Genomic DNA, 15,877 nt, shown 5'->3' with positions numbered 1-15,877 from the left:
CGTTTGTGAATTTGTGTGCACGTCTGTGGAGCTGTGTGCGTGTTTGTGGATCTGTGTGCACGTTTGTGGATCTGTGTGCACGTCTGTGGAGCTGTGTGCACATTTGTAGATCTGTGTGCACGTTTGTAGAGCTGTGTGCACGTTTGTGAATTTGTGTGCACGTTTGTAGATCTGTGTGCACGTTTGTAGATCTGTGTGCATGTTTGTAGAGCTGTGCGCACATTTGTGGATCTGTGTGCATGTTTGTGAATCTCTGCGCACGTTTGTAGATCTGTGTTTAAGTTTGTGGATCTGTGTTTAAGTTTGTGGATCTGTGTGCATGTTTATAGATCTATGTGCACGTTTGTAGATCTGTGTGCACGTATGTAGATCTGTGTGCACATTTGCGGATCTGTGTGCATGTTTGCATTAATTTTTGCAACAATAATATCTCCTAAAGTGGGGTACACACTACAAGATAATCAGGCCGATTTTTGGCCTGTTTCCCCCTTCCGACCAAGGTCAGCAAAGGGTCGTCTATCTGATGTTCCAAAGATTATATAGACAGATTCTCCTGTGGTAGAAGCACAACAAACATTACCATGGCGACAACAGCAATCGCGAAGCATAAAGTTAAATGGATGTCATGAATTCAGGACCAACTTGTTGATTTGTGGCAACAACATGAGTTATATTACGTGTCCTGTAAAACAAACCACAATCCAACTGACAAGGAAAAGAGTTGAACCAAAATGTTTACCGTGATGGATGTACCAGCTAACAGCTAGCCGCATTTAGCTTGCCTGTCATGTTTGTTTACTCTTAAATCGCGTCTGACCCGCGCAAGATTACATGTTGTGATAGTCGAGACTCTGGTTGTCGGCAAATGAATGAATGAATCAATCAATCAATTTTTATTTGTATAGCGTCAACTCATAACAAGTGTTATCTCGAGACACAAAAGCAGGTAAAATACCTTACTCTTTGTCTTTTAACATTACAAAAGAGCAGGTAAAAGACCTTACTCATTGTTATGTTACAAAAGAGCAGGTAGACCTTACTTATTGTTATGTTACAAAAAGCAGGTAAAAGACCTTACTCATTGTTGTTCAGGCAAGCCGTCCATCAACAATCAGGTGGGGGGGGGGGGGTTGTTCTGGCAGGCCGTCAACCAACGATCTCGAGGAGCCGAAGAGAGCTCAAGAACTCCCAGGAAAGTAGGTGGTTAGTGACTGAGATTTACAGATAGATACATGCAGTGATATGATGTACTGTATATGCACAGAGAGAGAGAGAGAGAGAGAGAGAGATAGAGAGACAGAGGAGCTCAAGGTGCCAGTTCCCCCAGTAGTCTAAGCCTATAGCAGCATAACTAGGAGCTGGTCTACACCAGCACCAGCCCTAACTATAAGATTTATCAAAAAGGAAAGTCTATTCTTAAAAATACAGACTGTGTCTGCCTCTCGGACCCTGGCTGGAAGATGATTCCAGAGGAGAGGAGCCCAATAACTGAAGGCTTTACCTCCCATAGTACATTTAGAGACTGTAGGTACCACTAGCTGTTCTAGTCAGTACAGTAGCTCGGTCAGTACACGAGCTGCAGCGTTCTGGACTAGTTGAAGAGTCTTTAGAGACTTACCAGAGCACCCTGACAAAAGAGAATTACAATAATCCAACCTGGAGGTAACAAATGCATAAACTACTTTTCTGCATTATTTTGCGACAGGATATTCCTGATCTTGGATATATTACGAAGGTGAAAATAGGCTGTTCTTGAAATTTGCCTGATGTGAGAGCTAAAGGACATATCTTGATCAAATAGAACTCCTAGATTCCTAACAGTGGTGCTAGATGCCAGGCTGATGTCATTAAGGACAGTCACATCACTAGAAAAAGTCTCTCTGAGGTTTTTAGGGCCTAGCACAATAACTTCAGTCTTGTCTGAGTTAAGTAGCAAAACATTTCTGGTCATCCAGGTCCTAACGTCCTTAAGGCACATTTCTAGCTTACGTAACTGACTAGTGCCATCTGGCTTCATTGATACATAAAGCTGAGTATCATCTGCATAACAATGAAACTGTATGGAGTGTTTCCTCATAATAGAAGAATATATAATGTAAAGAGAATTGGTCCAAGCACTGAACCTTGTGGCACTCCATGGCTAACTTTGGTGTGCATAGAGGACTTATCATTAACATGTACAAACTGAGATCGGTCTGATAAGTAGGATTCAAACCAACTTAAAGCAGTCCCTGTAATTCCAAGTAAATGTTCTAGTCTGTATAATAGGATCTGATGGTCAGTGGTGTCAAAAGCAGCACTAAGATCTAACAAGACGAGCACAGAGAGAAGTCCCCTGTCTGAAGCTAGAACTAGATCGTTTGTAACTTTAACTAGTGCAGTCTCAGTACTATGGTGGACTCCTCAAATAAAAGTCACACAGCTGATTAGCTACCACTTTCTCCAGGATCTTTGAGATAAAAGGAAGGTTGGATATAGGCCTATAGTTAGCTAGAGTTCCTGAATCTAGAGTAGGTTTTTTGAGTAGAGGTTTGATTATCGCTACTTTAAATGACTGTGGTACATAGCCTGCCAGTAAAGACATATTGATCATATCTAATATAGAGTTGCTAACTAAGGGAAAGAGTTCCTTAAACAGCTTGGTTGGGATTGGGTCTAAAAAACAGGTTGACGGTTTCGACACAGAAATAATTGAATTTAGCTCTGAAAGGTCGATTGGAGAAAAACAGTCTAGACTAATAACAGGTCCTGGAACTGTCTCTGCCATTTCAGACGTATCTGCACCAGGTAAGGGCAGGAGGTTACCAATTTTGTCTCTGATGTCTAGAATTTTGTTGTTGAAAAAGCTCAGGAAATCATTACTGCTGAGGGTTAAAGGAATACAACGCTCAATGGAGCCATGACTCTCTGCCAGCCTGGCTATAGGCTGAAAAGGTATCTAGGGTTGCTTTTGTTTTCCTCGATTAGAGAGGAGTAGTAGGCAGCTCGATCGTGATGTAGAGCCTTCATATATCTTCTATGACTATCCTGCCAGAATAAACGAGATTCTACCGTTTTGGTCGAGCGCCATATTCTTTCAAAATTCTGCGACAATTGTTTTAGAGTACAGGTTTCTGAGTTGAACCATGGAGCAACTCTCCGCCGCTTGACAACCTTCTGTTTCAGGGGAGCAATCGAATCTAGAGTAACTCTCAGCAAATCCACTGCACTATCAACAAACTGATCTAGCTGAGAGGGACTAAAGCTATCATAAGAGTTTCCAACTGGGTTGAAACACAGTACTGAATCAAAAGCAGTTGAAATAGCTTCCTTAAATCTAGCTACAGCACTATCAGATAAACTTCTAGAGAGCACATTTTTATTAAGCAGAGATAATTCTGGTAGGACAAAGTCGAAAGTAATCAGAAAATGGTCTGATAGAAGAGGATTTTCTCAGAAAACTATAAGGTTTTGATTTCAATACCATAAGCTAAAACAAGATCCAGGGTGTGGTTAAAATGATGAGTAGGTTTGTTTACACCCTGGGTGAAACCAATAGAGTCTAATAATGACTTGAAAGCTATGCTAAGGCTATCATTATCAACATCCACATGGATATTGAAGTCACCTACAACAATTATTCTATCACTGCTAAGGACTAAATTTGATAAAAATTCTGCAAATTCAGAATATGGGCCAGGAGGGCGGTAAACTACAACAACTAGAACTGGCTGAAAGGTTCTTGAGACTGGATGTGAAAGACTAAGAACAAGGCTTTCAAAAGAACTAACATATTCATCTCAACACAGCCAGGTTTCAGTCAAACAAAGTAAATCAATATGCTGATCTGATATCAGATCATTCACTAAAAGAGATTTGGATGCTAAAGACCTAATGTTCAAAAGTCCACAGTGAATTTTCTGATTTTTTTGCAAAATCGTATTCCTAGTTTTGATTCCAATGAGATTTTGACGATTTACGCCTTTTTTTTCCACGGTTGGATGACTTATAAAAACGGGTCTAGGCCAGGGGACAGACACAGTACCTATAGTATAACTACAGTTCAATTCAGAATTACAGCTATAGTGACTGGGAGACAGATCTAAGGGAGGCACAGAGAAGTGTGTAAGACTGCAGCTCTGCCTCCTGGTCTGAACTCTGTCTTGTTGTCAAGGTTTTGGACTAATAACCTCTGCTATGTTTCTAGATAATAGAGCTGCACCGTCCAAAGTGGGATGGATGCCGTCTCTAGCTAGCAGACCAGGTTTTCCCCAAAAAGACTGCCAGTTATCTATGAAGCTCACATCGTTTGCTGGACACCACCTTGACAGCCAGCGGTTGAGTGATGACATGCGGCTATACATGTCATCACTGGTCTGATTTTATCAAAATCGTTTAAGATTTTAAAAATCGTGTAGTGTGTACTAGGCTTTACTTGATACCACGTCCAAAACAGCGAGCAATTTCAAATAAATGAAAATAGAAAACTAAAGTAAAACTCATGACATATGATCAATATGAGGTCCAATAACAATATACATGAAGCAAATTAAATATCACCTTGTCATTTGTTTAGGAACAAACATCTCTGACGGTATGGGGACAGCTGCTCCGCCCTCCTCTCCTTTGTTTCCCGTCTTTGATTATATTTGATTTAAAGGTCAGTTGTTGGATGTGTCTGCTGGGAGTTCTCAGAATACAAACTGGAATACGTGAAGGAGAGCGTTAAACCATAAATAGCAGAAACAACATGAAGTCTGGAAGTGTCTCAGCTGGAACAAAACCAACCCACTTCAGCAGCAGGAGGTTTTCAGGGAGGATGTGATCGATTATTTTCGGTGTAAAGTTGCTTTCATGTAGTGTAAAGAGCTCGTTTGTGTTCCTCCAGAAATAAAGCTGGCTGCCAAACAAAGTGATATTTTATTCCAATTTTTCTGAGGCTGAGGAAGAAGGCTAAGCCAGTTTTCCGCCTCTCTGGTGACAGATGACAATGATTTCTTCCTGCAGGAAATGTAACTCATGCATATTTCACATCTCTGTAGGTGTTCTACAGTGGCCCTGAAGTGCAAAACACAACCACAAATCAGAAAACACAACAACAAATCAAAAAACACAACCACAAATAGGAAAACACAACGACAGTTCACAAAACACATCAACAAAGAAGAAAACACAACCACAAATTACAAAACACAACCACAAATAAGAAAACACAAGAACAAATCAAAAAGCACAACAACAAATCAAAAAACACAAACACAAATCAAAAAACACAAACACAAATCAAAAAACACAACAGCAAATCAAAAAACACAACAACAAATCAAAAAACACAACGACAAGTCAAAAAACACAACCACAAATCAAAAAACACAACGACAAGTCAAAAAACACAAACACAAATCAAAAAACACAACAGCAAATCAAAAAACACAACAACAAATCAAAAAACACAACGACAAGTCAAAAAACACAACGACAAATCAAAAAACACAATGACAAGTCAAAAAACATAATGACAAGTCAAAAAACACAAACACAAATCAAAAAACACAACAGCAAATCAAAAAACACAACAACAAATCAAAAAACACAACGACAAGTCAAAAAACACAACGACAAATCAAAAAACACAATGACAAGTCAAAAAACATAATGACAAGTCAAAAAACACAATGACAAGTCAAAAAACACAACGACAAATCAAAAAACACAACGACAAATCAAAAAACACAACGACATTAACTTCAACCGGAAAAGGTAGGTACCTGCAGTCGACAAGGATCATCGCTGATTGGACGAACGCAATGTCCGTCTTTTTAACCGGAAGTAAATGCTTCATACGCCTTTGGAGCCAGGCAGAGAAATGTCAACGAAGTAAGCAGAGATTTAAAATTCATGATGTATTGCCCAAATTGTGGCAAAGAGCTCCCAGAAAATGTACGGCCGTGGTTTGCAGTGGTTGTGGCAAGAGGTTACGAGATTTTACATCCATTAAGAGTGATTGTATTATCCCCTGTGACTGCTGATAAACATTGTTTGACTCTGAGGCAGTCACTTACAGACCTTGGACCCGTTTCTGAAAGAAGGTTGAACAAACCCTCAGTCTAACCCTGAGCTCTGATTTGATTTACCCTCAGGTGGGAAACTCTGAGTTTTTGGTTCCAGATCAGCAGATTTGAATTAGTTAAATCACCTCTGAGGAGGTCCACTCTGTGTTCAGGGCATGCACCACGACGATAAAAAGCCAACATGAATGGAGCCCCGATACTACGATTCACCATGGCAACAGGTGACAAAAAAGAGATCCTCCTACTTTAACCATCTCAAAATACATCAATATCTTCATGTGGCCACAGGCTACGGCGAATATGAACAGGTTTTAAGAAGGAAAAAAAAGTAAAACTGCTGCAGCGCAGCAACACAGGAGAGAGAAGTGATGTAAGAGAAAATAGCTGTTCATGTCAGCACGTAAAGTCTATTAATTTAATATTTAATCAGAATTAAAATATTTCAGGTCAAAACTGATGGAATGGTAGACTATTAAACCTATACAATTTATTTTCATTAAGATGCAATCCAGCAGAAGAAAATCGACTTTTAAACAGCTCAAAATGAAATATAATAACATAATAGACTCATATAGATTTAAAGTTAACTTCATTCAGAGTTTATTTGAATGTGCATTAATTTTATTCTCAACATAAAGCTGTATTCACACACAAAGGCTAAATGTTCTGTCACCTTTATCCTGTTTAGTTTATTAATTAAATTAACATCTGTCAACGTTAATGTAGCCTAGGCTCTAATTCCCTGCGGAGTAATGCAGCCCAACTTAAAGACATGCCATGTTCGATAAAATAGTTCGTTTTATACGCTGTAGTAGGCTATTGCCACCCTAACATATCATATTAAAACAACCTGGATTTTTATTCAGCCATCCGGTGAATCTTCACTAACACGGCGTGATACGCACTGAGGAAATGAAACAGCGTTTCTGGCTCTGAAAGAGGAGACCGAGAGAAACTCAGGGTTCATTGAAGAAAACCTGCTCCTGACCAGGTTAGGTTCACAGACTCAGTTACCATAGTAACTGACTCAGAGGTAAAGTGACCTCACCCTCTGAAACGGGCTGGAGTGACCCCTCTTTCTCGGGTTTGAGTGACCTCCTCTTCTGAAACGGAATACCCAGAGTTTCCCTCATTTCAGGGTGAACTGACTCAGAGTTTACACAAAACCTTCTTTCAGAAACGGGCCCCAGATCTGTTAATGTATTTAGATGTTTTCATACCTTGGAGACGGGGTTCACACTTCACGGTTCTTGTCCTGATTTTAGCTCCTTGTTTTTTATTTAGCTGTTTCTTTGTTTTCATGGCTTACTCATTCGAAAAAAAATGCTATGACATTTTATTTACTAACAAATATGATGTAGTCTTCATTTTTTTCCAGCAACATATGTTGGTTTTCAATAAATAAAACAAATACCTTCATGAGGGTAAAATACTGGTGTGTACATTTGTTGTGAATTATTTAGCTTGTGACTTCTGTAGCATTAATGCACAGTATCTGCTGTTAACATGGCATACTATACAAGGAAACTGTCTACTAGATGTTCTACATGTAGTGTAAATAGTGATATCAGTTCACACAGAATAAAATATTTTGTGCTTGCAAGAATTCCAGTGACCAAACCTGAAAATTGAAAGTACCACATTTGAGCATTTTGGTAGATCATCCTTTTATTAACAACTAAAACCCTTTATACTTCTTATATGTTCACAATTAAGACTCAGTAGTTCCCAAAATATAAGCACTTACAGTCCAATCAGTAATGTATGTAATGTAAAGCCATCTCCTGCTAAAGCAGAAACATTTTTTCTCAGCTATAGGTTTACTGTAACATGGAATATGTGGTAAGGGCTTCAGTATAGTCTGTATCAAGCCCAGCTATTTTGTGGCTGCTGTAATCCATTTTGTTCCACAGCCTGTTGTAGATAAACTTGAATGTCTGGGTCACCATATGAATCAATTGTTTGCCTGGCCTCCGGAAACACATTTAGTTCCCTGTCTTCAACAGCAAATCCACAGTCCCTTGAACCAAACCTGCAAATTCAGACAATTATAGAATTATGAAAGGGTTTTTACCAAGATATTAGAAATGTAGTTTAAGATGGCCATTGTTAATAAGATGTGTTTGCTTGTTGATCTGCAGAAATGTGAAAGTAAACAAAGGCAGGACAACTAGCCTATAAATTATATTAAATACTATAATTTACAAAAATATAAAATAATCCAAATATAGTTACCATAACGAGTGCAGTGCAATTTGTTATAATACAATATTCAGTTTATGATCATTTAACTCTGAGTTGATGTGGATTACCTGTGAGGCAACAAATAGAGTTCGTTTGGAATCCCTCCAGGACATGAGGCAAGTCTGGATGGTCGAATCCTGTGCTTGTTCCAGAGGTCCGTACATTCATCCAGGTCTTTCTGCAGAACATTGCTGAAGCAGAATCTCAGTAAGCACTGGTGTTTATGGCAACCGTTGAAGTGTCCAGAGTCTCTTCGGTCTCCAAACAGGTCCATCCAAAACTGAGACCTAGGAATACATTAAATGCAAAGTTGTTGTTTTTTTACACACGAGGAGAAATGTTTAATTGATTGAATAATCTAGAGGGCTGAGATGAGGAATGTTATCAGCATTTTAAAGAGTGGTCTGAAAACAATAATTCATAATAGTGAATATTGAATAATTGATCTGATCACTAGGCAATACATAGTTACATACCTTCCTCTTCTGAAAAAGGACCACCATGACTCGATACCCTGATTCCCTGTTGATGAGCCGTAACTGTGGCTTGACGAGCCGCCCTAGTAGTCCGTATGTGCATGGCGGAGGGCACATTGTGTTGCTGCCATTAGTGATGTGTTGGTCATGAACGATTCGTTCAAAACGAATGAATCATCTGGGTGAACGAACTAAACTGAATCACTTACTGAAAAGAGTCGTTCATTTCTCAACTTCAGTTGCGCTCTGCTCTCTCCCATCTCGTGTCTCTCTCTCTAGACCGCAAGAGTCGCTACAAGGCCCGCCCTCCCTCTCCTTTCATGTCAGTGATACGTACTAACTGAACCAACAGGACGGAGTCAGTCGGGAGCTCTGTGTCTCTAAAGCCCGCCCCTACTTCTCCCTCTCATGTCTCCAAAATTGAGGAAGTAGAAAATATATTATTTAACATTTAGGTGTCGCGAAAATGTATGTGCTTTTTATATCTGCTGTCAGTTTACAAACTGCTTTTATATCCAACTTAATTTCACTCAGCTGACAGTTTTAACATCCACGAACGATCGTGTTTCAGTCAGTACAGTGTGTGTGTGTGTGTGTGTGTGTGTGTGTGTGTGACTGAGGCTGAGGTGACTCGCAGTCTCGCTCGTTCACGTTCAGTCAGTGTTTCATTCACTGAATGTACTGAGAGGAAGAGAGTGACTCGAAGGCGGAGCTCTCGTTCAGCTCGTTCAGTGAACGAACTGAACGAGAGGTCCGACGTGAATCACTGACTGACTGAGAGGAAGCTCCGCCTCCGACTCACTCTCTTCCTCTCAGTCAGACAGTCAGTGAGTGATTTGTGTACTGAACGTACTGAACAGAACGGTTGGGGAAAATAAATGTGATTGTTTTAGCAGCTTTCAGTTTGCAAACTGTAGCTTTATCCAACTAAATTCTCAGCTCATTGGATTATTATTCACCACCGGCTGTTCTCAGTACGATCGCGAGCAGAACTAAACGTTCGGCCGTGTCTCAGCTTATTAAATTCTGATTCGCAGACAGAGCTGCGGAGAAGTACTGAACGATTCGGTGAACGAATCTTTTGAACGAATCACTTTACTGAACTGATTCTACTGATTCAGTTCACTGAAAAGAACTGCTTTTCCCATCACTAGCTGCCATTGTCCCATTTTCTGTTCCGAGGTCAGTTCTGAATCTCATTGGGATCACACCAACACTTTTAATATACAATTAATATAATTGTGAGCAATGACAGATGTGTTGTTAGTAGTTCCACAAACAAGCCACATTATTCTTCTCGAAAAGCCATCTATACATCCTGAGAGGGCCAATCCAAAGGGTTTCAGTTTGTCATAGCCATCTGTATGCCATCTGTAGTTCGGACTCATGGAATGGTGTGTAAACCTCCGGCGTGTTTTCAAAGCCGTCCCATGTGGATTTAGTTGTTTCAACAAGCTCATTACTACTTCTCGTTTCACATGTAGTCTGATAGCCGAAGAGTTGCCTGGTCCACTGCAGCTCAGTCTGAACCTCAGCTAGTTCCGTCGTCTGTACAAACCTGCTTCTTTTAAAGCAGGTTTCTCTTGTATTTAGCGAACGGATACTAATATGAATGTTGTGAAAGGTTGACAGCATATCCAATATCACCTCATATGTATATGAGCATCAAAATATTCTCTGAGAGTAGAGAGTCTGATTTTCCGGTTTCGCTCATGTTTTGAAATCAACTAGCGGAAGCATGCTGCTTCCGGTTAAAAAGACGGACATTGCGTTCGTCCAATCAGCGACTTGTCGTCTTGTCGACTGCAGTTACCTACCTTTTCCAGTTTAAGTTAATGTCATTGTGTTTTGTGATTTGTGGTTGTGTTTTTTCTTATTTGTTGTTGTGTTTTGTAATTTGTGGTTGTGTTTTTTGATTTATGGTTGTGTTTTTTGATTTGTGGTTGTGTTTTCTTCTTTGTTGTTGTGTTTTGCACTTCAGGGCCACCGTGAATGAAGCAAGAATATGGCCTGGGAAAATAAACAGCTTTTTCTGTGGGCAGAGCCTCCCACTACTGTGCAAGAACACAACTTCATAACATAATTCACAGATGCTGTTGACACATGTTCATATTCATGTATATATTGGATATAGAAGTTCTGCTCATTTCTCTGATGTCATCCAGCTGCTCTGCGTCAACTCGGAAACAGAACTTTTGCAGATGGAGCCTCAAATGTATAAATAAGCGGACATAAAACCTGTTCGTCTTTGACTGGTCTCAAAGTGAAAGCAATGTGCAAGAAGCAAACATATAATTGCAAATAACCATGTTTATTGTGTTGTTGTTGTTTTTTGCACTTGTCGTCCACCTGTAGCACCTGCAGAGTCAGAACCCTGTTTGTACATACCTCCATTCATGGCTTCCTCCGTCATCCACCCACATAAATATCACACGCCAATGAAAAACAGCCACAGTGCCCGCGAAGTCTGAATCCGTCCTCCATGAAGGGCATTTGTATAGGTGCAAGTCACCGGTGATCGGCGGACAGTCTTTGGAAAAAAGTCAGTAAAGGAGAAGGTTACCTCGGCATAGAGCGTGAGTGAAAGTTCTGTGCTGCCTTTCTGTCAGAAGATTATGAAGATGAACTGGCAGAGAGAGTGAGGACAAGAGTTCAAGGTGAAGGTGAAAGCATAAGAGACTTTGCTTTTAGGTACCGTTCCTTGTGTCAGAGGTGGAAGCCTGAAATTCAGGAAGGTGCAGTTTTGAAGCTGATTTTCAGAAACATCAATCCCCATATGGCAAGCCAGCTCCGAGGCAGAGTTACTTCAGTGGATGAACTGGTGAGGCTTGGACAACAACTGGATAAAGACAGAGTGAGTCAGACTCAATATGAACAACGGAAAAAACAAGTTGTGAAACAAAAAGAGAAAGTGGAGATGTTCACTACTAATGATCCACCACTGCAGAAAGACAACACCCCCCCTGTCGTTTACTGCTGGAGATGTAAAAACAGTCATGCTCCATATTCATGTCCAAATTACAATCAGTTCAAGAAATACAAGCCCCCTGGTCAACAACACCCTCAACAAAACAACCCTCAGCATTCCCACCCTCAGCAGTCCCACCCACAACACTCTCACCCACAACAATCCAACCCGCAGCAAAATCACCCTCAGCCACACCATTCTCAGCAACCCCACCATCGTCAAAACCACTCTAATCAAGCCTACCCACAGCCATTTCAATCTTCAGAGCTCCAGAATCATTCTTCAGTGAACGCTGTGACCCATTCAGCACAATCACCGCCATGTGTCACCTCCCATCTCAATTGAGGCCCTGTGGAAGGCACAACAGTTAGATCCAGAATGTCAGGTTCTTTATCAAAAAGTGGTAGAAACTGGACAAGTCAATGATTCAAACCCTTCATACACCATCATGGATGATCTCCTCTACCGTCTCGTCACCCTCCCATACAAAACCATCTACCAACTCTACATACCTCCTAGCTTCCGCACACAGTTACTGGACTACTTCCACCAAGATCCTCTCTCTGGACATCTTGGCAGGCACAAAACCTACCGAAGACTGCAACATCTTGTCTATTGGCCGAAGCTGAGCTTGGATGTCAGAGAACATGTAAAAAATTGTCGTACATGTCAACTTTACAAACCCGAAAACAGGGAAATTACAACAAACTCAAACTCACTGCCCATGGGAAATGCTGGGAATGGATTTAATGGGTCCCTTCCCCAAAAGTTCCAAACAAAACGTTTACCTCCTGGTTTTCGTTGATTATTTTTCCCGTTGGGTTGAACTGTTCCCAATCAGAAATGCCACAGCTGAAACCATCTCTCAAGTCATGGTCAAAGACATCTTGACCAGGTGGGGCATTCCTGACTACATCCTGTCTGACCGTGGAACCCAATTTGTTTCATCAGTTTTCCAAACTGTATGCAGAACCTGGAATGTGGGACACAAGTTAACCTCAGCCTACCACTCCCAAACCAACCTTACAGAGAGAGTGAACCGTGTCCTTAAATCAATGATAGCGTCCTATGTAGGTGACAATCACAAACACTGGGACAAGCACCTATCTGAGTTTCGGTTTGCGATTAACTCTGCAGTCCAGGAGTCAACAGGCGTTACTCCTGCAGAGCTTAATCTTGGTCACTCCCTCAGAGGACCTCTGGATGCAATGTTGCAACCTCGAGAAACTGCTCCAGACACCCCTTCCTACACCAAAATCACCCAGCTAAAAGATCTTTGTTCGTTTGTTTCAAAAAATCTGGACTCTGCTCGTCAACGGCAGAAAAGAAACTACAACAAGCACAGACGTGACCTTGAGTTTCAGGAAAAGGACAGAGTCTGGTTGAGAGCCCATCCTCTCTCCAAGGCAGAGAAATCGTTTGCTGCCAAATTAGCCCCAAAATGGCAAGGACCATATCACGTAGTGGAACAAGTTGGGCCTGTGAATTATAAAGTTGTTCTCGAAGATTCCGGCAAGGACTTGAACGTTGTCCACATTGCCCGTCTTAAACCTTGTTATCCGACTGCTCAGGACCTAGAGGAGCAGGAGAAAAACTGCATTCTTGAAATCCTGAATGAGGAGTCAGATGAAGAGGACTTCCTTGGATTTGCGGACACCTCCTGTTCGACTTCAAATGAAGGATGGAGGAAAAGATCTGCAGAAAAATCCCCAAATTACAATTCTGACAATACCTATGACTCTGACAATGACTATGGTCACAAATCAAACACACATTAATCAACCACCTGGACTGTGATTCTGTGTACACTGTCTACTGCGCCTTACCTTTGGTTGGCTTCTGCTAAGGGGGGAGGAGTGTAGCGCCTGCAGTCAGAACCCCTTTGTACATACCTCCATTCATGGCTTCCTCCGTCATCCACCCACATAAATTTCACACGCCAATGAAAAGGGCATTTGTATAGGTGCAAGTCACCGGTGATCGGTGGACAGTCTTTGGAAAAAAGTCAGTGAAGGAGAAGGTTACCTCGGCATAGAGCATGAGTGAAAGTTTGTGTATAGCCATTTGTTAAAGTCTTCGTCACTGGAGGTCCGTTGCTGTAAGGCCTGGCTACCTGTTGGATTTGTTTATTTCCCTGTTCCTGGTGGATCAGCTGTTCCCTGGAGTCAGGAGATGCCGGTGGAGCAAAGCCCAACTCTGACGCTCGACTACTGACTGACTTAAAAAACTTCGGTACCGTGAGTACCTGCTGTGTCTTTTGTTTCTTTGTGTTTTGATTTTTGCACCGCGAAGAGAGACGCTGGTTTTTCTTTTCAGTTTTTTTCCTTATTTGTTTTCGAGGTCCGCGGTAAAACCCGGAGCGGAGTTTTTGTTTTGTATTTGAACATTGAACTGAAATGGACTGAACTGTGGGTTGTGGGTAACTTTGAGTTACACAACCAGACTGTGAACCACGCACACACAGTGCTCACATTCATTTTGTTGCAGTGTGGTTGATGCCTGTGATAATATATATATTTGAAATCCCATTGTTGTTTTGTTTGATTGTTTTTTGCTCTTGCTTGGCTCCTATTTTGTGCAGGTTGGCTATTTTTTTGTTTGCATTTAGTTTTTGTTTGTCGGACTTGACTCTGACTGGCACCCCAAAATTAAAACCTTGTCAAACCCGCTACACACCTTTATGTACACATGTATAACCTGTAACAGATGAAGCACATGTTCACCTGCTCAAGTTGAGGGCTTTTACATAATCTTCACATATGCATTTTCTAGAGAATTTCTGGAGGACTGCATCTGAAATCCTCCTGACCTGGTCGTTCACACATGCACCTCACAGTGGGAAACTTTCACTGTCAGACAGGAGGGGGGCGGGGGATCTCCTGAGGTAAACTGCTGAAGGAAGCTGAAGGAGCAGGCGAAGCATCAGAGTCCGCTACACGACACTATAATGAGAATATTTGTCTTTGTATCAATGCTATGTGTACTTGAAGAGAATCTCAATGTGAACTAAAGAGTGGAGAAGAACATCCTGGAGAACAGGAAACATGCAGCAGCAGGTTCATTAGAGCACGGAGATGGTAGAGGTGGTGTGCAGACAGTCTATGGTCGTGCAGTGATCACAGGAAATAAAGGTCACCACCCCCTCCCACTGGCTCCAGGTGAATTCTCCTGATTATATCCTGCTGTGTTCTCACATCAGATCACTCTGACTTTCTGCAGAATAAATACGAGGAGGCTGGAGGAGAAACTTAAAACATTTTTAAGCTGATTGTGTTCACACATGCAGCTCGCCCTGAAACTTCAGGAGTATTTCAGGAGTTTTGTCCGAGTGTGAACAAGGTTTAGTTCTGGCAGCGGCTGGTGGTCAGGATGATACAGCTTCCGTTCCCTCGCTCCCTCCCCGGCGTTCTTAACCTTTTGACATACTTTCTTGTATATTTATTCACTGATGTGTGTTATGTGTATTTCTGCGCAGGCAGGTCCCTCCTTTGAGCTGACATAACTTCAGTTCAAGTTAAGCGGATGAGTTTGTGATGATCCAACAGTTTCCCTCTCCTCTTGTTTCTCCTCAGAAGCTCTACTCGCTCTGATTCTTAAAACCAATCCTCCCTTAAAGAGCTCTGAAGGACGTATTCTTTATCAAACATGTCCGATCCATCAATAACACACTTAACTCACCATGCACACCAGCCAGACATTGCAAACTGTGCCACTTGAGAATATTGACGGGTTCACTGCCAGCTACCATTCATCCTCCTTTACTTTCCATCACTCTCTGACAGTCGAGGGAGATGTTTCCCAGAGAGCCAAATTCCAACATGACACGTTCATCCTCATCCCACAAGCCTCACATTACACTAATTTGCGTGTTAAATATAGGTTAGCTGAGGCTAAGATGCAGATTTTGAACTCTTGTACAACAAATCCTCTTCTTTTTTTTTAAACTCATGCAAATGAAGTAAAGAACATTGAGTGAAAGTCAATAAAACAATTTACGTCAATGCATACTTTCTATAATGCTGTCTAATATAACAACAACAAACAAGAGTCTCTCAGAAACATACGCGCCGTAAACAGTCAACATCTCACCGACATGCTCGAATAAAGCTGAGGAACATAACTTCCACAGTGTTTTTACT

This window comes from Labrus bergylta, chromosome 20 (assembly GCF_963930695.1).
Source record: "Labrus bergylta chromosome 20, fLabBer1.1, whole genome shotgun sequence".
NCBI lineage: Eukaryota > Metazoa > Chordata > Actinopteri > Labriformes > Labridae > Labrus > Labrus bergylta.
This window is presented reverse-complemented; position numbering follows the sequence as displayed.